Raw genomic sequence first — 24772 nt, 5'->3', positions numbered from 1 at the left:
AAAGAAATCAAAATATTGTGATAAGCTTTATTTTAATATTTCAAAATACTATACACAATCTATTTTTACAAGGAGGGGAGTACACTATTGTTGCACATCTGTCTTACTGTAGAAACTAGAGGCAATTGCTTAGAAATAGAAATGCCTCCCTCCCCCCATTTTCACAGGAGTTACAAGCACAGTTCCCCACAAAAGCGCAAAAACTGTGAATATCTCCAGGATTGCATGGGGCAACACCATCGCAGCCCCCAAGGTGGGGGGGGGGGGGGGGAGAAGGAGAAGCTGGCCCCACATGCAATTTCACTTACCTGCAGATGGCGCCTCATCCCCCCCCCATGCTGCGAGCATCTGCTTTGTCCAGGTTATGGAAGGAAGATATCAAAGGGAACAGAAAATTGCAGCAAACGGGAACAGAAGGAGGAAAAACTGGCACCATATATGTCTGCAACATCACTTACCCTATGGATACAGTTCTGTGTGCACATGTTTCTGTTGCTACCAGTACCTCCCTTCTTTTGTTTGGCCAAGAAAGACATTCATAGCAGACAGGAAGAGGAAGATAACTTGGATCCCCAGAGTAAGTGAAGTTGTGAGCAGAGTCGGCTCCTCTTTTTCCTACCCCCTTTTGAGTATCTGTTTCACCTGGACAAAGCAAGAGAGGTCCAAAACAAAACAAAAAGACATGGCACTACTGCCTTCTGAACAGGCTCCTTGTCCACCTCCTGAGGATGGTGGTGCCATGTGAATGGTGGGAGCAGGCTGGAGCTTGTGGCATAAGCTAGCAAATAATCAAAACCACAAGTGAGAAACCAATGAAAGAGGATGGGTGACTGTAATTGCAAGAGGGTAAATGTGCGACCACCAACATAACAATGCATTTCTGAATCTGGTGAACACATCTGATGAATACATGAATGCAGAGTTAATACCTAAAGGTTTTTTCACTCATCAGTACATCAAGTTCTCAATTAAAATAGCTAATTTCACTTAATTTATCCCATAGGTACAAAATAAATTAGATCACCCAAAATTCTATGGATCTGGCCCTCCTATAACACAAGGCTGTTGTTGTGTGTCTTCTAGTTATTTCTTGGCAATATTAGTTTCATCCTACGAGGATGAAAGAGTGTGCCTTGGCCAAAATCATCCAGTGGGTTTCCATGGCTAAGCAGTGACTCTAACCCACACATATCAAATGCAAGGTCTACGGGTGGAATTCAGCTCACCACATCATTTTATGTGACCCATAAGGCTTCCAATACCAGGGCAATATAGTAACATTTGTGCAGTCTTATAATTACAAACCGCCCATTGAAGGTAACCATAAGGCTGATGTGAACTCAGTGAAAAAGAGTTTGACACCCATGCTCCTAGCCTCCAGAATCACAGTCCAATGTAGTGCTAGACACACCTAATTTTCTGTGGATTTCATTCTGTGTTTATAGGTTTTCAAATATGAATGGTTACCCACTCGTTATATCTCTGTGACTGAAATAGTACCCTACACATGAAACAAATTTACAGCATAATAAAGTAAACGGGCTTACATGAAGTAAATATTCTCTTAAATGTGCTGTATCTGTTCACTGATTCAAAATGTTTCTAAATCCCGCTTTACACAATTTGGATTGTTTTAGAATATAGTATAGCATTGACCCAGGAAAAATAATTTACAGTACATAGATCTCATTATTTTGCTTAGGTTTTCCAGGCCACTTTTATATCGCTCCAGTCAAAAAGAATTACCATGCTACTGAACTATTCTGAATTATCATTCTTGTTTCAATGAAAGGCAAAGCCCTGTATTAGTCAGAGGCAGGAGTAAAAATCCCACTAAGCATGAGAACAGACAATGAGTTGTTTTAAAGTTTCCACTGCATGAATGTATGTATTCATTCTGACACAGACTTTTCTGGCACTCGGTCAAACACCTGGGCCAAGCCCTTTTGTAGAGCATGAGGCTTGAATTACCCATTGCTGTTTACAGATCCTTGCATTTTAGGTAACAGCAGAAAGGTCAATTCATCTATGGTTGAAGCAACGTGGTTTGCACAAAACTATGAATTTCATCCAAGATGGCACATAATGGTCACTAAATTATTTACCGAATGTTAAAGAAAACATACTCCATTTCCTTCCTTTTCATACATCCAATTCAGATTAAGGCCTTTTCTTAAAGTTAGTATATCATGTGACACTCTTTTTGTTTGGAAAAAAATCCAGCAAGAGGAGCATAGCATATTCTATCCAACCCTCTCTGGATGTGTCTAAAACAAAACAAAAATTCACAAGCTGGCCACTGTAAGACAATGGGGTGAGTGGGGTCCCTTCAGGTATCCTCTCATCCCAGTCACACAATATCTATTGCTATGTATGAAAACAAGGGGTGCATCTATGCTACAGAAATAATGCAGTGTGATACCATGTGAACTGCCACGGCTCAATGCAATGTGACTTTAGTTTTACAAGATCTTTAGCTTTCTCTGGCTAAATGACATTGCCAAAATTCAGGTGCTCATTAGTTGCACATGGAGTTCCTCTTTGAGGGACGTCACCTCCAGGATCGCCTTGGCCATGTAATTGGAGGTGACGTCCCTCAAAGAGGAACTCCATGTGCAGCTCCTGAAGCACTTTCCCCTTTTGATTAGGTTTAGCATTAAGATTACTGTATGATGCAACTAATGAGCACCTGATGAGGGGTTTTGTATTATGTATTTTGTATCTGTGTGGTCTTATGTACACCACTTTGAGTCTCATGCGTGGGAGAAAAGTGTGATAAAAGTAAGTATATAAATATTGGCTTTCAACTTGGTTTTATTAAGTGATACCGCACATAATTAAATAAAAGTGTGGTGCTAAATACATTGCAACCATGAATACCTGTGAGTTTGCCACATTGGTAATACTCTCCTCTCTTTCCCAGTCAGTTTCCACAATTTTTGTACTGCATATCCCATACATCAGACAGGCTAATTTGTATGCTGGTGGTTGTTGCTATTGACTTTAAACTTGTGATCTTGTACAGCCTAAGGAAAAAGTGTGTTTAATAAGATGATGGTAAAGGTATTTTACCTAGGAAGGAATGGGGCTGCCACATTGGGATTCAACTCCACAACTACTTATGTCTCAAGTCCTCAATGAGGAACAGTTTAGTTAGCTTAGAATAAGCTAAGGGTTTCCCTCCCCCCATGTCTCCTGTATGACAGTTGGGAATGTATCTATTTCTTCTCTCGTTTCTATTCTCATTCTGATTGGTTGTGTAGAATGGATACCTTTCTATTGCAAGCCTTTACTTTGACTTGTTTTCTTACATCTTTGTATGGAGAGAATGAGCTGTGTGCTTTGAGATTCTGTGTCTGTGTACCAGAGAGATGCAGTGATTTGATTTTTCCCTGTCTTGAAACCTTAGAAAAAATGGGTGTTAAGAGTAGCTCAGACCCAGTTCCTGATTATTAAGAAATGCAACTATTCTTTATTATTGTAAATAAACCTTTTGTGATTTTTAAGATTGGACTCTGCATCTTTGCCTGCCTAAGCTCTGAATTCTTTACAGCCACATCACAGGGCACTTCACGCTTTGCTGGATAATGAGCTGAATGCTCAATTTTTGTATCCTTTTTTATTTTTAGATGCTCTGCTATATTTTAGAGTAGTTTATTTATTTATTTACTCTATTTATACCCCGCTTTTCTCTACCCCACAGGGGACTCAAGGCGGTTTACATAGAGGCAATTATTCAATGTCTTAAAACATATACAATTTAAAAATTACAATTAAATCAGATTAAAATCAGATATATTAAACATTTAAAAACATTACGTTACATAAAAATCATGCCATCCATAGTCGTAGTCCAAGCCTTTCCATAGTCATTCCATATATTCCAAAGCTGTCATTGCACTGCCCTAAAAACCTGATTCCACAGCCAAGTTTTTACCTTTCTTCTAAAGGCTAGGATGGAGGGGGCTGATCTAATGTCACTGGGGAGGCAGTTCCATAACTAAGGAGCCACCACTGAGAAGGCCCTTGTCTCTCCTTTCTAGCAGTCGCGCCTGCGAAGGAGGCGTGACCGAGAGCAGGCCTCCCCGAACGATCTTAATCTCCGAGATGGTTCATAGGGAGATATACATTCAAACAGGTATGCTAGGTCAGAACCATTTAGGGCTTTATAGGCTAAAGCTACCCCTTTGAATTGTGCTCTGTAGCAGACTGGCAGCCAGTGGAGCTGATGGGGGGGGGGGGGTGTATGCTCCCTGTAGGCCGCTCTGATGAGCAATCTGGCTGCCGCCCATTGGACCATTTGGATCTTCCGAACAGTCTTCAAAGGCAACCCCACGTAGAGCGCATTGCAGTAATCTATTTGGGATGTAACCAGAGCGTGGACCCCTGTAGCCAAGTCTGACTTCTCAAGGTATGGGCACAACTGGCACAGAAGTTTTAATTGTGCAAAAGCTCCCTTGGCCACCACTGAAACCTGAGTTTTCCCTAACACTAAGATTCCCCCCCCCCCTTTTGCCCAGTCAGTTTCCCCAGATTGTGTACTGCATCTCCCATACACCAGGTGGTCTAATTTGTATCCTGGTGGTGGTTGTGGTTGCTGCTGGGTTTAGCTTGGTTTTGTTAAATGGTACTGTACAGCATGAAATAAAAGTGTGGTGCCAAATACTGATGATGGTGGTGGTGGTGATGATGAAGATGGTATTGCATCCAGTGGGCTGCCACATGGCTAAGATTCCCCCTTTCGCCCATTCAGTTTACACGATGGGCAGCGCAGCGCTCAAAAGCACTCAATTAACTCAGCAGCAAGGCGAATAGAGGGCCAGAATCAGGTAAAAGCAAACCTGCTGCAGGCTTTTGCAACAAGTCTGTTCTTCCTCATTAACAACTTTTGCCATCTTGACCACACTCTTGATTTTGCTTGGCCACACTGGTCGCTATCTTCAGCTGTGAAATATTAGGAGGGAATATGTAACAAGCCTCCACAAAATAATGTCAAAGTCAGTATCTGCATGCAGGGCTGTAGCCAAGAGGGAGGGGGTTAGGGGTTCAACCTCCCCTGAAAATTTTCAGGTTGTTTAAAAGAAAAAATCTAGTTTACTCATGAATTTTAACTGATTAACCAAATCCCCATGAGCGTATACTGAAGTTTGTCTTGAGTGTCTACTGAAGTTTATCGATGGAGCCTGATTTCTATTTTTGTGTGTGTGTGTGTGTGTTATGGAACTACTCTTCATAATTTGCTAAAGTTAAGTTGCAAACCCCCCCCCCCTCGAATTTTTTTTCTGGCTATGGCCCTGTTTGCATGCAAAAAGCATCAGCTTCAGTCCCTGGCATCTAAATTCAGGACTATAAAAGACCCTTCTAAAATTCTGGAGAGATGTTGCTTGTGAGAGCTTGAAGGAAGGAGTGCTAACCAATGAAAGGTTAGCACTTTGTGTTTTACAGTCATGTAATCATTGATATCTTGGTTGTCAGATAGTTCACAGACAAACTAGCAGCTCAGAGGAATGCTCAATAAATCCAATGGAAATAATATATTAGAATCATAGAGTTGGAAGAGACTTCACGGGCCATCCAGTCAAACCCCCTGCCAAGAAGTAGGAAAAGCACCCCCAGACAGATGGCCATCCAGCCTCTGTTTAAAAGCCTCCAAAGAAGGAGCCTTCACCACACTCCGGGGCAGAGTTCCACTGTCGAACACTTCACACAGTGAGGTTCTTCCTGATGTTCAGGTGGAATCTCCTTTCCTCTAGTTTAAAGCCATTGTTCCGCATCTCCATGGCATCAGAAAACAAGCTTGCTCCCTTCTCCCTATGACTTCCCCTCACATATTTATACATGGCCCTCATGTCTCCTCTCAGCCTTCTCTTCTGCAGGCTAAACATAACCAGCTCTTTCAGCTGCTCCTCATAGGACTTGTTCTCCAGACCCTTGATCATTTTAGTCGCATTCCTGTGGACACTTTCCAGCTTGTCAACATCTCCTTTCAATTGCAGTGCCCAGAATTGCACACAGTGTAATTCCAGGTGTGGTCTGACCAAGGCAGAATAGAAAGGTAGTAGCACAACTTCCCTGGATCTAGACACTATACTCCTATTTATACAAGCCAAAATCCCATTGGCTTTTTTTGCCGCCGCATCACATTGTAAGCTCATGTTTAGCTTGTTGTCCACGAGGACTCCAAGATCCTTTTCACATGTACTGCTGTTGAGCCAGGCGTCCCCCATTTGCATTCCATTTTTTTCTGCCTAAGTGGAACATTTGTCCCTGTTGAAGTTCATTTTGTTAGTTTTGGCCAGTCATCTCTCTAATCTATTAAGATCGTTTTGAATTCTGCTTCTGTCTTCTGGAGAATTCTGCTATCCCTCCCAATTTGGTGTCGTCTGCAAACTTGATGATCATGCCTTTAATCAATCAAAAGAATAAGGAGCAAACTGAAGGGCTCCAACACCCATCCTAATCCCATTCTAGAAGGCTCAGTAACGGGTGACGTTGAAGGGTGAGGTGAGAGGTACACCAGCAAAATTCCTACCATCTCTCAGACAGTCACCTTCAGGTACAGGAGGAGTTGCACCTTCCTTCCTTCCATTCGAGGACCCCCCCCCCTCCCCTACACCTCCCCCCGCTCTCGTGCCAGATGGGTCCTACCCAGAATCCCACCACACCGCTCCAAACCCAAACAGAGACAATGGCATCACGAAGGCCCCTAACAAGAGCCAGAGAATAATGGACGTGACAAGCTCCCTCCTCCTCCTCCTCCTGCCGCCCTCCCCACAGCCTCAAGGATGAGGCACAGCCTGGGTTTATTATATACTGCTTCTCTCCCCCTCCATGGCCGCCCTTGTTTTACCTCAGGGCTGCGAGGCGGGCGGTTGGGACCCCTGCTTCCTCTTCCTCCTCCTCCTCGCTCTTCTTCTTCATCGTCCTCGTCCTCCGGCCAGGGCAGAGATGTGGCCGCCGCCTTAGGAGAGAGGCTCGCCAAAGAGGCAAACCATCACACAATAAGAAACATCTGGACAGAACAACCAAACAGCCGCCCGCCTCCCTCGCTGGCTGACCGACTGACTGGAGGAACCGGGCGCCAGCGAGCCCAGCCTCCTCCTCGTGAGCCACGCATGCGCAGTACGAAATACTTGGGTCGATGCGATAGTACTTTCCTCGGCTGCACTCCGCAGTCTTTAACATGGGGAATTAGCTCAAATGGTAGAGCGCTCGCTTAGCATGCGAGAGGTAGCGGGATCGATGCCCGCATTCTCCAAATGTTTTTTTTTTTCAATCCTTCCGATTTATCCATGTCTTTCAAAAACATTTTTTTTAAAAAAAAGCTACTTGTAAATGTCGAGGGTTTTCATGGCCGGAATCACTAAGTTGTTTTGCTTTTGTTTTGTTGTATGTTCCAGAAGCTTCTCTACTGACGTTTCGCACACGTCTATGGCAGGCGTATCTCACAAACTCTGAGGATGCCTGCTATAGATTTGGGCGAAACGTCAGGAGAGAATGCTTCTGGAACATGGCCATACAGCCTGGAAAACTCACAGCAACCCTCTAAAATTGTCTTGATGTGAATGTTTCGCTATTGTGTGCTTTCAACCTAAAATGGCCTTCACATAAGGATTTTTTTAGAAAAAAATTGTTCAGAAGGAATTTGCCAATTTTATTGCCCTAAAAATCCATTTTACAATACAGGGATGTGCTTTGTTTGTTGTGTGCCTTCAAAACATTTCCGATTTAATTGCCTGATTGATTTCAAAAGTAAAATGAATATATACATTTAATTCCTTGGCTTCTCATATCATTCCAAACAGATAAAACTATTACTTTAATAGAGTTGTTGTGAGTTTTCTGGGCTGTATGGCCATGTTCCAGAAGCATTCTCTCCTGATGTTTCGCCCACATCTATGGCAGGCATCCCCAGAGGTTGTGAGGTCTATTGGAAAAACTAAGCAAGGAAGGTCTACATATCTGTGGAAGGTCCAGGGTGAAAGAATAGATCTTTAATAGATCCTATGATTTTGGTAATATCAAAGCATATTTGTATGCATTTTTAGTTACAGTGTTCCCTCACTACTTCGCGGATTCACTGTTTCGCAGTTTTTCAATAAACTCTAAAATACTATTATAAATTTTAAAAAATTACAATTTACAGCCTAAGGAAAGGAGGAAGGAGAAGCCAAAGGGAGAGAAAAGGAGCCCAAGTGGCAACGGGAGGAGAAGGAGGCGATTTATCAACACACAACTGATTGATAAAGACTTAAAATAATGTCTAACTACTAAAACAATGTATAAATATTAGAATAAATATAGCGTCCCTACTTCGCGGATTTTCACTTATTGTGGGTGGTCCTGGAATCTAACCCCCGTGATAAGTGAGGGAACACTGGATTGCTATTCATCATAAACTCAGCTAGCAAGCTTTACTCTTTATGAGAAAACGAGCAAGATTATGTAAAAAGAGGCAAAGAAAGCATAAATTAAAATGCTATTGCTGGTTTCAGTTATTCAGTTGTCTCCAACCAGGCAACACTCACCAAGAAGTAAGAAACAGCCAGGCTTTGAATCTGCAAGGCCATTTAATGCTAATGAAGGGACAACAACATTCACACTTGCCTCAAACAGACAAGAGTTTTTTTCTTCCCAACCTGGACTTTCTGCAGATATATAAACCCCACTTGCCTATTTTCCAGCAGACTTCACAACCTCCAAGGATGCCTACCATAGATGTGGGCAAAATGTCAGGAGAGAATGCTTCTGGAACATGGCCATACAACCCGGAAAACTCACAACTACCTATTCACCGATTTCTTTGTTAATGGAAATCTTAAACATACATGAATGTAGTTTTAAGGTCATTAGTTATACATAAAGTATTTCTTAATAGTCTGAGAGTTTCTTTTTTCTCCTTAATGTATTTTTTCCTAGCTTGATCTATACTCTGACGTTTTGTATTACTTCCTCCAATAATTATTTAATATTAGCCAATCACAAGGTTTTTGGTCATGAGGCATTCAAAGGCAGGCTACTGGTGCGCATAAGACAGGTGTGCCCACAGCGCTCTCTCCTGGGTGAATTAATAATATTTATCCAGGCATGAGATGTACTACATTGGAAAGCAAAGGAAAAACACTGCAGCACTCCTTGGTTTATAATAGGAAAGCTTGTGTGTACTGCTTGCAAAAGCAAACAGCACATTCAGCTTCAGCAGCCCTCACACTTTGATGTCTAAGGGTGCATCTACACTGTAGAATTAATGCAGTGGGTTGCTGAGAGTTTTCCGGGCTGTATGGCCACGTTCCAGAAGCATTAGCTCCTGATGTTTTGCCCACATCTGTGGCAGGCATCCTCAGAGGTGTGAGGTCTGTTGAAAACTAGGAAAGTGGCTCAATGCCATGGAATCACAGGAGTTGGAGTTTTACATGGTCTTTAATTTTCTCTGACAAACAGTGCTGATGCATCACTTAACTACAGCTCCCACAATTCCATAGCATTGAGTCAGGGCAGATAAAAGTGGTTTCAAATGTAGATGCACCAAGTTACTATAGACATATGAAACTGATATTGCTTCTGCAGTTATTCACACAGTTCCCTGAGTTCAGGCAAAGCCTGAGTCACACAGCAGTCTCCTTCTTTCAGGAGAGGCAGAAGCAAACTGACGCAGCCTCTCCTGGCCTCTGTGATTTGCATTCTGCTGTTGCTTGGCCACATATATCCCAATTTTGATCTATGAAAATTTAGAGGCTATGAGTTCAAAGACAAATCACCCGTCAAAGATTACTTAGAAAACTTCCTGGCTGAATGAGTCCTTAGTCTGATATACTATGGAGAGGGCACACGTAGATTTCAATTAACATCAGCACTAATGGCCATAACAAAGGGTTGCTAGAATCATCTGCAGATCCAAAGTTGTTTTCCACCCAGTCTTGTCCTATAAAGCTGTGTGCAGGGTATATTTAACACACAGCACCAAGAGTCAATAATAAGCAGAATTTCACTCATTGGGCGGGAAGTGATGGCAGAATTTTTCCCTTCCCAGAGCAGACAGGCAACAGCAAATTGCAGCAGCCTCTCCTAGCATGTGTGTTCTTCCTTGGTAATAATTTTTGCCATCTTAATTGCACTCTTGATATTACTTGGCTACAAATATCCAAAAATTTTATCTGGAAAACATTGGGGAATATGCTACTTTCGCCCTTGAGTTCAGGGGCCCTTTCATATTACACAGTTACAGAGCGATTGCTCCACCTTAGCTGCCATGGTTCCATCCTATTGAACAGTGGGATTTGCATTTTAGGGAGATGTATTTTGAATTCCCGGCCAGAGAGTCCTCATAGATTACTCAACTGCAAACCACTGGATTCGTTAGGATGCAGCCATAGCAGACTCAGGAAAATGGCCCATGGGTCTTTCTCTTCCCCTGCTCATTGGCAATTTTAATATCCAGGGACTTTCTATAGGCCTTATTAAGTTGTAGACAGGTGTGATCTATACACATCTGGCAGAAGAGGAAATTTAATTCACACCTATTCATTCTCCCTCACTCTGTCATTCTCCAAATCCCTGAAACTCTGAACTCATTACATTTTAGTAGGTGGGAGAGCAGCTGTTATTCAAAATATTATGTCGCAATGGAAAAATAAATTCCCTGCAAAGCCTCAGCCAATTTTTCAAGTGACAATAAAGCATCTTGGAACAAACACTAACAGACTGAAGTTGTTCTGGGATAAGGTTCCTGTTTGTTTTCCACACTTATCTCTTTCTAACCCACTGCAATAGAAAAAGGTGTGTTTTCTGGCAAGATTCTTCAAACTACTTCAAGCTGAAAAGGCAAGGAGCAGAGGACAGACATTGACACATGATTTTTGTTCCTCTACACTAGGGCGTCTTAAACTTTTCCTATTCACTACCCCTTTCCACCCAATACATGTTTACATGACCCCAGAACTATAGATATGCAGGTGAAGAGTGATGCAGGAAGATAATGTGGATGGAAAAGCAAGCAGTGTGTAAACCTGCAGACCAGCAATTGGCGAGAAGAGGCATGCAAAGACTACCGATCCTAACAGGACTTTGGAATAAGGATGCAGTAAATGAATAACAAATTATCTAAAACCTCACACACAGTTCCACTGGGCAAATACTTTTAATGGATATATCACACAGATTTTGTACATTATGAACCCCTGATCTAATATACTTCCTAACAATATTATTATGTGCTGAAGACAATGAAATATTGTTTACATAGACTCTGGGTTGCTGTGTGTTTTCTGGTCTGTATGACCCTGTTCCAGAAGCATTGTTTCCTGACGTTTCACCTGCATCTATGGCAGGCATGCTCAGAAGTTGTAGGAAACTAGTCAAGTGGGGTTTATATACCTGTGGAATGTTAAGAGTGGGAGAAAGAACTCTTGTCTGTTTGAGGCAGGTATGAATGTTTTAATTGGCCACCTTGATTAGTATTGAATGGCCTTTCAGCTTCAAGGTCTGGCTGCTTACTGTCTGGGGGGAATACTCTGTTGGGAGGTGTTTGCTGGCCCTAATTGTTTCCTGTCTGGAATTCCCCTGTTTTCTGAGTGTTGTTTTTTTATTTACTGACCTGATTTTAGCAATTTTTAAATACTGGTGGCCAGATTGTGTTCATTTTCATGGTTTCCTCCTTGAAATTGTCCATATACTTGTTTATTTCAATGGCTTCCCTGTGTAGTCTGACATGGTACAGTAGAGTCTCACTTATCCAACATAAATGGGCCGGCAGAATGTTGGATAAGCGAATATGTTGGATAATAAAGAGGGATTAAGGAAAAGCCTATTAAACATCAAAGTAGGTCATGCTTTTACAAATTAAGCACCAAAACATCATGTTATACCACAAATTTGACAGAAAAAGTAGTCAATACACAGTAATGCTATGCAGAAATTACTGTATTTACGAACTTGGCACCAAAATATCACGATGTATTGAAAACATTGACTACAAAAAGCGCTGGATAATACAGAACGTTGGATAAGCGAGTGTTGGATAAGTGAGACTCTACTGTAGTTGTTAAGTGTGGCCCAGCATTTCTGTGTTCTCAAATAATATGCTGTGTCCAGGTTGGTTCATCAAGTGCTCTGCTATGGCTGACTTCTCTGATCTAAAATCAGAACAGTAAATAAAGAACAACACTCTGAAAACAAGGGAATTCCAGGCATGAAACAATCAGGGCCAGCTAGTACCTCCCAATAAAGGATCCCCCTAGGCAGGAATCAGCCAGGCTTTGAAGTTGCAAGGCTTTTCAATGCTAATCAAGGTGATTAATTGCAACATTCACACTTCCAACAGACCAGAGTTCCTTGTCTCACCCTGGGCATTCCACAGGACATTCCAACCCCCACTTGCTTAGTTTCCAACAAATCTCACAACCTCTGATGATGCCTGCCATAGGTGTGGGCGAAATCTCAGAATAGAATGCTTCTGGAACATGGCCACACAGCCCGGAAAACTCACAGCAACCCAGTGATTCAGGACACGAAAGCCTTCGACAGCACATTGCCTACATAGACTCTCCAGACATAAACGAGCGATGATGAAGCACTGGGCCATGAGGTCACGAAGAGTCGGAAACGACTAAACGACTGAGCAGCAGCAGATGAAGGAAACGTTCTGCCCAGTTTTAGAAGCAGCCAATCACGTCCCAGAATCGGCACCCTTGCAACCAATCAGAGCGGCAGCGGGGGGGGAGGGGGGGATGAGGTCCGGCCTGGACGGGGGTGGGGGGTGGGTGCGGTGGAGTTATATTCTTGCGGAGTCTTTAGCCTTCTCTGCCAAAGAAAGATGTTGCTTTACCAAACTGCAACTCCCAGGGTTCCATAGCATTGAGCCATGAGTCAAAGGGGAGCCAAATTGCATGACTTCTACAGTGTAGATCAGGCCTGGGCCAACTTGGGCCCTCAAGGAGTTTTGGACTTCAACTCCCACCATTCCTAACAGCCTCAGGCCCCTTCCTTTTGCCTCTCGGCCGCTTAAGCTTACGCTGTTAGGTATTGTGGGAGTTGAAGTCCAAAACACCCCGAGGGCCCAAGTTGGCCCAGGCCTGGTGTAGATGCAGGCCTAGTGTAGATGGGGCCCAAACCCCGCCGTTGCTAAGAGACGCTGGGAGGCGGGGCTTGGGCCTCTGACGTTTCCTTTCCGAGAAACATCCTTGCGCGGCGAGTCGGCCGCCTTGTTTGTTGCTAGGCGACGGTCTGAGTGGCGGAGGGCTTGTGGCTTGGCGTTCCCAAGGCGCCTCCCCGCCCAGGCCTGGAGCCCGGGGTTTCCCCGGAGAGGCGTCTGCGAAGGACTTTCTTTCTCAAGGGAACGAAAGCGGGCGCGGCTAGGGATCGGGAAGAGGAGGATGACGCGCCCGTTCCAGCGCCAGCTCATGAGGCAGGATCGGGGCTCTGAGTCACTCCGGAAAATACTGGAGGAATTTGTGAGGAATTGACAATGATTTAGGGGAGAGGTTGTTCACCTACCTCCGGAGAGCACTGTGAATATGTTTTTGATGGTTTTGGTGACCCCTCTGACACCCCCTCGCGACCCCCACAAGGGTCACAACCCCCAGGTTGAGAAACGCTGTTCTATGTACTTGAAGCAGTGGGAGATCATGTGACTGGTTCTATCACTATTTAGAATGCTTTGTAAAAAGATGACAGTTGAGACTTGCGTCTGTTTCAGTCCAGAAGCCAGTGTTAGGAGTTAGAAGACAGTTGAAGCTGGAAGTAGACTGTTGAAAGAGAGCTGCACAGAGCAATATAGTTTTGAAGAGACTGTTAAAGAATATAAGTTAAAGATACAAACTGAAACATTTTAAAGTTTAACTGGACAAGAAATGTACCTATATATTTAAATACCGTCCAGTCAGCCTCACATCGATACCAGGCAAAATTCTGGAAAAGATCACTAAGGAAGTGGTCTGCAAACACTTAGAAACAGATGCAGTCATTGCTAATAGTCAACACGGATTTACCAAAAACAAGTCATGCCAGACTAATCTGATCTCTTTTTTCGACAGAGTTACGAGTTGGGTCGATACAGGGAATGCCGTGGATGTAGCCTATCTAGATTTCAGTAAGGCCTACGACAAAGTCCCTCACAACCTTCTGGCAAACAAACTAGTACAATGTGGGCTAGACAAAACTACAGTTAGGTGGATCTGTAATTGGCTAAGCAAACGAACCCAAAGGGTGCTCACCAATGCGTCGTCTTCATCTTGGAAAGAAGTCACAAGTGTAGTGCCGCAGGGTTCCGTCCTGGGCCCGGTTCTATTCAACATCTTTATTAATGACTTAGACGAAGGGTTAGAAGGTACGATCATCAAGTTTGCAGATGACACCAAACTGGGAGGGATAGCCAACACTCCAGAAGAAAGGAGCAGAATTCAAAACGATCTTGACAGACTAGAGCAGGGGTCCTCAAACTTTTTAAGCTGAGGGCCGGTCCACAATCCTTCAGACTGTTGAGGGGCCGGATTATCATTTGAAAAAAAATACAAACAAATTCCGCTGTACACTGCATATGTCTTATTCAGGACCAGCCCGAGGAAATTTAAAAGGGTACGCAAAGTTTTTTTGCGCCCCTCCCGCGGCGTGTGTCCTGGCTCAGCCAGTCTGGGGAGGGAGTTCAAAGCCTTTTAGGGGTTGTTTGAAAATCCTCTCTTCCCGTCAAAAGCAGGCAGCCCTTGTATTTGAACAGCTGCTTTGAACGGGGGGGGGGGGGGGGGTAAGGAGAAGAAGGGCTGAGCTGAAAAAAGAAAAGAATAGAAACGCTTGGAGAGGGAGAGAGAAGAAAAGAAGGAGAGCGAGAAGGGAAACCTTTAGTGGTTTCTCTGCCCAAGACACCGCCCCACCAAGCCGCTTCCCTGTGGGAAAGGAATGCTCCGGGGACCTTGAATCCATCAGGGTCAGCCGGACGGGAAGAGACACACGCAGGACCCACACACATGGGGCTCGCCCACGCAGCGCCCTGGACCCGAAGCCCTTCCAAGACCCGGTTGGAGCGGGGGGACCGGCGCCGGTTCCTCAGACCGCCCTCGCCTCTCCCCTCCGCCGCCTCCTTCTTCTCCTCTTCCTGCATGGCTCCCGAGTTTCCTCCATGGAGAACAAGCCAGCCAAACCTGGTCACGCCCCCTGCGTTGTGCAACCCCGCTGCCCAGCCAGACTGCACCAGGGCACGCCCCGCCTCCCGCGTCACGCGGCCCCGCCTCTGCCAGGTGTGGCCCCGCCTCCCAGGGGCTCAATAGCGCCCCTGGGAAGGTGGCGCCCAACGCGGGGGCGTGGTCAGCGTGCTGTGTTGGGCCGGGCCTGGTCTTATTTGTAGTGCAAAAACAACAAGAAGAACAAGAACAAGAACAATGAAAGAACAATACAATATTTAAAAATAAAAACAATTTTAACCAACATAAACCTATCAGGATTTCAAAGTGTGGTCCTGCTTCTGACCAATGAGATAGTCAAGTTAATTAGGGTTGTTGTTGTTGTTGTTGTTGTTGTTGTTGTGTGCCTTCAAGTCATTTCAGACTTTGGGTGAGCCTAAGTCTAAAATTTATTTATTTATTATTTACTGCATTTATTTACTACATTTGTATCACACCCTTCTCACCCCAAAGGGGACTCAGAATGGCTTACAAATTATATGTACATACAATATATTATATTATTAGCATAGCACAATATTAGCATGATATATTACTATGTTGAACTATACCACTATACTGTAATATTATATGTAATATGGAATATATAATTAATATTATTATATGGTATTATTATTAGTGTTATATTGTATTACATTATAATATTATTATCAATATTATATGTATATACAATATATTATATTATAAAACTGAGGGCGGGGGCCAGGTAAATGACCTCGGTGGGCCGCATTCGGCCCCCGGGCCTTAGTTTGGGGACCCCTGGACTAGAGAGATGGGCCGAAACTAACAAAATGAAGTTCAGCAGGGACAAATGCAAGATACTTCACTTCGGCAGAAAAAATGGAATGCAAAGATACAGAATGGGGGACGCCTGGCTAGACAGCAGTACGTGTGAAAAAGATCTTGGAGTCCTTGTGGACAACAAGTTAAACATGAGCCAGCAATGTGATGCGGCTGCTTAGAAAGCCAACGGGATTCTGGCCTGCATCAATAGGGGTATAACATCTAGATCCAGGGAAGTCATGCTCCCCCTCTATTCTGCCTTGGTCAGACCACACCTGGAATACTGCGTCCAATTCTGGGCACCACAGTTGAAGGGAGATGTTGACAAGCTGGAAAGCGTCCAGAGGAGGGCAACTAAAATGATCAAAGGGCTGGAGAACAAGCCCTATGAGGAGAGGCTTAAAGAACTGGGCATGTTTAGCCTGCAGAAGAGAAGGCTGAGAGGAGACATGATAGCCATGTACAAATATGTGAGGGGAAGTCATAGGGAGGAGGGAGCAAGCTTGTTTTCTGCTGCCCTGCAGACTAGGACACGGAACAATGGCTTCAAACTACAGGAAAGGAGATTCCACCTGAACATCAGGAAGAACTTCCTCACTGTGAGGGCTGTCCGGCAGTGGAACTCTCTTCCCTGGACTGTGGTGGAGGCTCCTTCTTTGGAGGCTTTTAAGCAGAGGCTGGATGGCCATCTGTCGGGGGTGCTTTGAATGCGATTTCCTGCTTCTTGGCTGGGGGTTGGACTGGATGGCCCATGAGGTCTCTTCCAACTCTACTATTCTATGATTCTATGATTCTATACATGAAGTTATGAGTAAAACAAACATGTTATTTTAAAGAAGTCTACTTGAATCTTTGTCTGCTGAGAGCATCAAGTAGAAACAAGATATTTATGTGCCCAGTGATCTTCCATTACCAATAAACTAAAGGAACACCTCTGAAACTTTGCTACCCAATAGGTTATGATCCTAACAGGTCATAATTTCCATTAGACTGTGACCCTAACAGGTCATAATCCAATAGTCGAATATGCTAGGCTGGCCTTAGAATTATAGAATGATATAGTTGGAAGAGGCCACATGGGTCATCCAATCCAACCCCCTGCCATGCAGGAAGAGCACAATCAAAGCACCCCTGACAGATGGCCATCCAACCTGTTTAAAAGCTTACAAGAAAGGAGCTTCCACCATACTCCAAGGTAGAGAGTTCCACTGCTGAACAGCTCTTACAGTCAGGAAATTCTTCCTAAAATTCAGGTGGAATCTCAATTCCTCTCATTTGAACCCATTGCTCCGAGTCCCAGGCCCCAGGCAGCAGAAAACAAGCCTGCTCCTCTATTTCTTATGACATCCTTTCATCCTTAGATTCCCCTGAGTCAGAAACTACTTGAAGAAAAGGAGAGGGTTCACAAAAGCCTGCTAGACTGGAGATAGTGTCATTGGGCACATCTACACTGACTACTTAATGTACATAGTTTCAAACTCTATGCAGATGATTACATAAGAATCTTGGAACCAGTCTGAGGTCCAGATGTTTATCACGCAAACCATAGAACACTGATGCATATTGAGGGCTTCCTTCCACATGCCTTTTGTAGATGTTTGTTGTCTAGCCCATTGCAGCTTGAAGCTTGCTTTGTAGTGCCTTTGTAGTTGGGGGCTTTTTCCAGAGATGGCAATGTGAGCAGTGTCCTCTGTTAGGCACAAACACAGCCAAGTATAGCTTACAGAGTGCAGGGCATGCAGCTCCCTTCTCCAATACCTTACTGCTGCTTCCCCAAATCCTTACTATTGCTTGAAGTGGCCACCACCTTATTTTAGCATGAGAAACCTGATTTACATCATAATGCCGTTCCATTCCCCCCAAAGGGTTCAACCAGATACTTATGAGAAGCCCACAAGAAGGGCATGAAGGCATCCTTCTACTCCTGCTCCACAACAGCTGTGCTTGAGAACTGACTTACACAGTGGAGATATTGTATGGACATCATGATAAGATAGCCATTGATTTCTTTGTCTAACCTCCTCTTTAAAGCCATCCAAGTTTATAGCCATTATCATATCTTAAGAAATTAGCTCACAACTATACTCTGTTTCATCAGTCCCAAAGCACCCATCCTGCTTCTTCCTTGGATTTCCCCAGGTTCTTATATGAAGAGAAGAAAGAGTGTATTTTTGTCCTCCCTATGCTTTGCTATATTATGTTGCCACATCTTTTAGTGTTGATACTATTGAGATGAGAAGATTTGAATATGCTTTCGATAATTGCCTTGAGCATGTATGCAGGTATCACCTCCACCCTTAAATTGATCTTTAAATCTATATCATAGCTTCCACCTACTCCTTCTTTACTTTGTTATGTTAACTGTTGTCAAGCCAGCGGTGACATTTGGCAAGCCTATGACAGATTTTGAAGTCACCCTATAATTAACAGCCCTGCTTAGGTCCTGCAAACTCGTGGCAGTTGTTTCCTTGATTGAATTTATCCATCTGGAGTCTGGTCTTTTCCTATTGCAGTGGTTCTCAACCTGTGGGTCCCCAGGTGTTTTGGCCTTCAACTCCCAGAAATCCTAACAGCTGGTAAACTGGCTGAGATTTCTGGAAGTTGTAGGCCAAAACACCTGGGGACCCACAGGTTGAGAACCACTGTCCTATTGCCTTCTACCTTACCAAGCCATTAGTGTCGTTTTCAGTGAATTGTGTCTTCTCGTGATATGTGAAAGATACTGTCGTCCAAGGTATTACAGCTTGGCTTGATTTGCTGTCAGACCCATTCATTTGCCTTTTTCGCTGTCCACAGTATCCATAGATTTCTTCTCTAACAACACATTTCAAATGAGTTGATTTTCTTCCTATCCAGCTTTCACAACCTTACATAGAGATTGGAAATATGATAGCATGGACAATCTTGAGCTATCTCAACATCTTTGTCTAAAGTTACCACATATTAAAAACTTATACTGTCCTGGGAGTAAACTTCATTAAACTCTGGTAAATTTTATTCTATAAATGCATGTTACTGCTCTATCCAGAACATGTATATATAGAAGTATATCATCTTGGTTTGAGTGCAAATGGTTTAGTATAATATTATGTAAATGGCATAACATCTTAACCACACAGGCCTATCCAGTGGATAATTTATTCAGCAGTAAGCTATTTGAGACTCACAGCAACAAGCTAACTGAAAAGAGACTTCAGATAGGATAACAGTCTTAGATACATACCACCAGACTAAAATCAACATAAGAATCTCACTTATCCAAGCTTCACTTATCCAATGTTCTGTATTATCCAACGCAGTCTGCCTTTTTGTAGTCATTGTTTTTGTAGTAAATGTTGCAATGTTTTGGTGCTAAATTCGTAAATACAGTAATTACTACATAACATTACTGTGTATTGAACTGCTTTTTTGTCAATTTCTTGTAAAACATGATGTTTTGGTGCTTAATTTGTAAAATCATAATGTAATTTTATGTTTAATAGGCTTTTTTTCTTAATCCCTCTTTATTATCCAAGATTTTCGCTTATCCATTGTTCTGCCGGCCAGTTTATGTTGGATAAATGAGACTCTACTGTACCAGCAATGTTGAATTTCTTGTCTCAGGATATTTTGTAACTTCTCCAGTTTAGATGGTTTGAATGATAACACTGTTGAAATCACATTACTGTTAGCTTGGATAGCTACAGAGATGTCAAGAGTCTTGTGATATGCTTGACTGTGATGCAATGTCTTGTGAAAGAAAGCTGGCCAAAGTTTAAAAGTCTAAGTGTTGTGTGCACAACTGGGTTTTCAAAAGATGTTAAAATATTTTGCAGAAAAACCAAGAAAGAGTTCAGTGGCACTTACAGAAGGGTAACTCATAACAACTTTCATGCAAGTTGTTTGAACTATAGCCCACTTCATTAAATGCATCAAGTACAACTCAGAATCTCAGGTACAGAAAGGACGGGGGCTAGGATTGTATGTAGTTGAAGCTGAAGAGAAATTAAATGCAGAAAGTAATCACAGTGGCAATTGTATTGTTAACGCTGACAGACTATTGAAAAAACCTGTTGTTCATAACATAAACTTGTTATTATTGAAACATGTAGTTTGTGAAATATTGTTATGATTTAGATGTTGGTAATAGACTGGAACTTCTAAATGAATATAATATATCCTTGTCATTCAGAAACAAGATACTTTGCATGCATTACAGCTTTCATCTGCTCCTGAATAGCACCTGCCATGCCTCCTTTTGATGGATGTCTTCCAACTTTTTTCTCCCTCCCACTTTTTCAGCTCCTACACTGCTGTTCCTGGAAATGTTTTTAAAGAACATTAAGGAAATTCTGTCCCTTTCCAGGACTCCTCTCGAGAGCTATCCTCCTTTCCTTATGTGCTGCTTTGGCCTCAAACTTTGTGGGTGGAGGAAAAGGGGAAATGTTTATCTTACTTATCCTTCTTACATTACTATCTAATCTCAAGATTTTAAAAAGTTCTTTCTATCTGCATGGCATCACCTTCCAGACACCACAGGGAGTTCTCAATCTGTAGTTTAGTTGCACAGGCTTCATACGCCACATTCAAATGTAATTCACTTAGAAAGTAACTTAGCTATAAATGAGATCTTCTACTGGAAGCTGACCATATAATCATACTGGAGGACCTAAAGGTTCTTAAAGATACTATTTTAAATCAAATTAGCAAAACCAAAACCATAAATACCAAGGACAACTAGTCAAAAGTTATCTGTGATTGTACAGTTATCTGTACAAGCTGTTAAACATATAAAGTGACACAATCTATACACATAATAAAAAGTGAAAATCTGTATGTGTGTATGTGGCATCGGTGTCTGCTCACACAGCCTCTGGACTCCACAAACAGGCTATAGTTCTCAGTGCTGTGGAGCCACCAAGTCACGCCCTCCCAGGACATTGCAAGTTACAGCGAGCACATCCCCGTGTTCCCTTCTCTCTCCATTTGCATGACCCCGCCCACAGCCTCCACTTAACCCTTTCCTATGGCACACAGCAAACAGAGGAAATGATCAGCAACTGAACATACTGGAAAGGTTTGGGGAGAATTCACCATAATTTATAGGCGTTGTAGGGACTGGGATGTATAGTTCACCTGCAGTCTAAGAGCACTCTGAACCTCACCAATGATGGACCTGGAACTAACTTGGCACACAGACACAACATGGACAAATGTGCATACTGCCAGGGTTTGGAGGTGATTGATCTTGACATCCAGGAGTTATAGTTCTCCTGTATTCAGAGAATGCTGAATCCATTTGATGATGGATCTGGACCAAACTTGGCACACAAATTCAACATGGCCAACTGGGACTACTGGTGGACTTTGGAGGTGACTGACCTTTATCTCTTGGAGTTATAGCACACCTGTATTCCATGAGCCCTCTGAACCCCACCAATGACCAATCTGAACTAAACTTGGCACACAGACCCAACGCTGCCAACTTGGGGTGATTGATCTTGGCATCAGAGAGTTATAGTTCACCCATATTCAGAAAACACTGAACCCAGCAAGTGATGGATCTGGAACAAATTTGGCACACAGACCCAACATGGTCAACTGTGAATACTGGGGGAGTTTTGGGCAGGTTGGCTCAAGATTTTTGGGAATTGTAGTTCACCCACATCCCTATGCATTTTCTAATGGGAGTGTTAATAAAAAAACAAAAGCAAAGACTGAGTTTTTTTCTAAGACATAGCATAACATATGACCAAACTGATAGTACCTAACATCCAAAAACAAACAGTGCCCTTTTCAAATAACCTGGGCATTGCCGGGTACCCAAGCTTGTAGTATAATAAAACAATAACTAAAAAGCAGATATAACTTGAGGTCATGCCATACATTAACATATCCTGATTTCTCACTGCTTGATGTCTGAGCATCATTACAAATGATAATCTTGTGGCTGAGCTGCCGTGAGATGACCTGTCCAATCTACATGTGCTATTGGCCCTTTCACATCTGTTTAGATACTTCTTGTTGGACTGCAGACATCATATTATGAATATACATATGTGAACTGGCCCTTACTTTCATGTACATGAATTTAGAAACTTTTGAAATCCATATACTGTTTTTGTTCAAGAGTTTCCTTTTGCCTACTGGTTTCCATACATGCATCAACAGATACTATGCAAAATGGGATAACTGGGAGGAGAAAGAAGAGAACCACATCTAGAGAGTGCCCCAAATAGTTTGTAATATGTGTAAGAGATTGCAACAGATATTTTCTGAGAAAGTTCTAACTATAGAGTTGTCAAAGGGAAAATCCAGACTGTGGTACACTTTTGCCCCAAGGCTGTAATCATAAACACTGATGTAAGAATAAATCCCATTAACACCAGTGAGCCATCTTTTTACCTAGGTGTATTTATACATGTTTGGCTGTGGGTCCAAACTTCATTGTTGTGCAAAAAGGAAAGAAAGAGCCATAGCTAACTCCCATCTTTGCCATTTTCACTAGTTGGTGCAGACTCCTCTTCTCCCCATCAAAACCAACCACTCTGCTGGGAAGACAAGTATGACCTTCTGTTAGGACAGGGATGGAAGTGATGCTGGTTATCTGGATATTAATCTTTCCTTCCACAGTTGGACTGACAAGATTCCAGCAAGGAATGCAGGAAGGTTAGCAACATCCAGGAAAGTTAAGAAGTGAGTCTGTTTCCTATAGGTCTATATTTAGGCCATTTAAAAAAGTTGTCAGCTGCCCAGATTAGCAAGTTGGCTTGTCACCAACAGGTTTTCTACTAGGCCAAAAAGGTTGAGACCCCATTAGGACTGCATTGCACATGATTGTTGATCTTAGCAAGCAGTTACAAGGACATATTTTTTTATCAGAAGAATGGAATAAAAGAGCCATAAATAAAATATGTTGGAGATTACAAGGGTTCTGAAGATGAGTAGGAAGGGTCTCTCGGTCACAAGGCTAAAGAGCAACCTATTGCTCCTTTTCAGAATAGACAGTTGAAGAAGGAACCAGAAATTGTGACATTAAAGAACCACATTGTCTTTGTGGGAGGAATTGCCACAAGAGGAAGTTCTGGAGTTTCCCTCAGAGCTCTCTTCAAAGAGAGGATTAGGATTCACTGATGACTAGTGAAGGTCACACGGCTACTATAAGTGACTGCTTGGGTGAAGCCTCTAGAAAGACACTCAAAACAAAATGTTGGGTATGTGGATTGCAAAAATAATTTAAAAACAACAGGAAAATTTCTTACTTAAAAAAGATACTTCAGAAGTAGGACGTAATGGAAGTAGCTGCAGATTTTATAAGAGCTTTGGGTTAGGACGGAATCACAGAGCTAGAAGGGACTCCATGGGACAGCAAGTTTCCTCACCATACAAGAATATATGCACCATCAAACCACAACTCCCATGATTCCATAGTATTGAGCCATGACAGTTAAACTGCATTAATACTTCAGTGTAGATGCACTCTGGGACCCAAGCAGTACATGACTTAATAGGTCATAACCATTACTATAAATTGGGCTTAAAAACAAACAAGTAGCCAACAGCACTGTTGCATCAAGAAGAGGTTTGTGGAGTTTAGCCCTCTAATAAGTATGAAGTGTGATGGCTGTATAACAAATCCAGTATTGAAAGCAGCATTACTCTGTACAGTTGGCTCTCGTATTCACACATTTATTTATTTACTATAGTTATACCCCACTCTTCTCACCTTGAAAGGAAGTCAGAGTGGCTTACAATTATTGGCAACATTCAATGTCACATAGTATATAATATAAATAAATACAACAACTCTAACGATAAAACGGTTAAAAAAATACAATAAAACAGATTAAAAACAAAGTGGCTAGTTCCATAATTGTTATTTGTGCTGCTACATTCAAGTCGGATTCCTACGTTTCCATATTCAGTAATCCCCAAATGCCTGTGGCCAAAGCCAAGTCTTTAACTTTTTCCTGAAGACCAGGAAGGAAGGAGCCAATTTGATGTCACTAGGGAGGGAGATACATAGCTAAGGGGTCACCACTGAGAAGGCCCTGTCTCTTGTCCCCACCAGTCGCACTTGCAAAGGGGGTAAGATTGAGAGCAGGGCCTCCCCAGCAGATCTTAGTGCTCTAACTGGCTCATAGAGGGAGATACGTTCTAACAGGTAAATTATACCAGAACTGTTTAGGGCTTTATAGGCTAACGCCAGCACTTTGAATTGTGCTCGGTAGCAGACTGGCAGCCAGGGGAGCTGACGTAGCAGGAGAGTTGTATGCTCCCTTTACGCTGCTCTGGTGAGAAGCCTGGCTGCCGCCCGTTAGACTACTTAAAGCTTCCAAGCAGTCTTCAAAGGCAGCCCCACATAAAGTGTGTTGCAGTAATCTATTTGAGATGTAACAAGAGCATGGACCACCATGGTCAAATCTGACTTCTCAAGGTATGGGCACAGCTGGCGCAGACGTTTTAATTGTCCGAAAGCATCCCTGGTCACCGCTGAAACCTGGGATTCCAGGCTCAGTGAGGAATCCAGGAGAACTCCCAAGTTGCAAACCTGTGTCTTCCCAGGTTGGATCAAGAAGAGGTTTATGGAGTTTAGCCTTCTAATAGAGTCTGCATCCATGGCTTGAAAAAAATGTATTCCAGAAAGCTGAGCTTGATTTTGTCTTTTAATGTAGATTATATAGATTGCCTTACTGTTCCGTTGTATATAATGGGACTTGAGCATTCATGGATTTTGGTACCCAGAGAGTGTCCTTGGACCAAACTCCAGCGGATACCGAGGGCCTCTGTGTATATATCAGTTGCTGGGGAGCAGGAAAAGAAAGTGGCTGTTGCATCCA

General features: G+C 42.9%; 1 protein-coding gene and 1 non-coding gene across 2 annotated transcripts in view; one reads left to right on the top strand and one right to left on the bottom strand.

The window, feature by feature from the left end:
* Positions 1-7093, bottom strand: part of LOC100565876 (USP6 N-terminal-like protein) — an 86537-nt gene extending 79444 nt beyond the window's left edge. Inside the window, exon 1 of the mRNA XM_062967577.1 lies at positions 6851-7093. The gene's annotated coding sequence lies outside the window, so the exon portion shown is untranslated. The remainder of the gene's footprint in view (positions 1-6850) is intronic.
* Positions 7094-7185: 92 nt separating this feature from the next.
* trnaa-agc (transfer RNA alanine (anticodon AGC)) lies at positions 7186-7258 on the top strand. The gene has a single exon. It is a non-coding gene; the product is annotated as a tRNA-Ala (tRNA).
* The last annotated feature ends 17514 nt before the right edge of the window (positions 7259-24772 follow it).

This window comes from Anolis carolinensis, chromosome 1, assembly GCF_035594765.1.
Source record: "Anolis carolinensis isolate JA03-04 chromosome 1, rAnoCar3.1.pri, whole genome shotgun sequence".
In the NCBI taxonomy this organism is placed as follows: domain Eukaryota; kingdom Metazoa; phylum Chordata; class Lepidosauria; order Squamata; family Dactyloidae; genus Anolis; species Anolis carolinensis.
The sequence above is the reverse complement of the archived record's forward strand: the minus strand, read 5'-3'. Positions and strand labels throughout refer to the sequence as shown.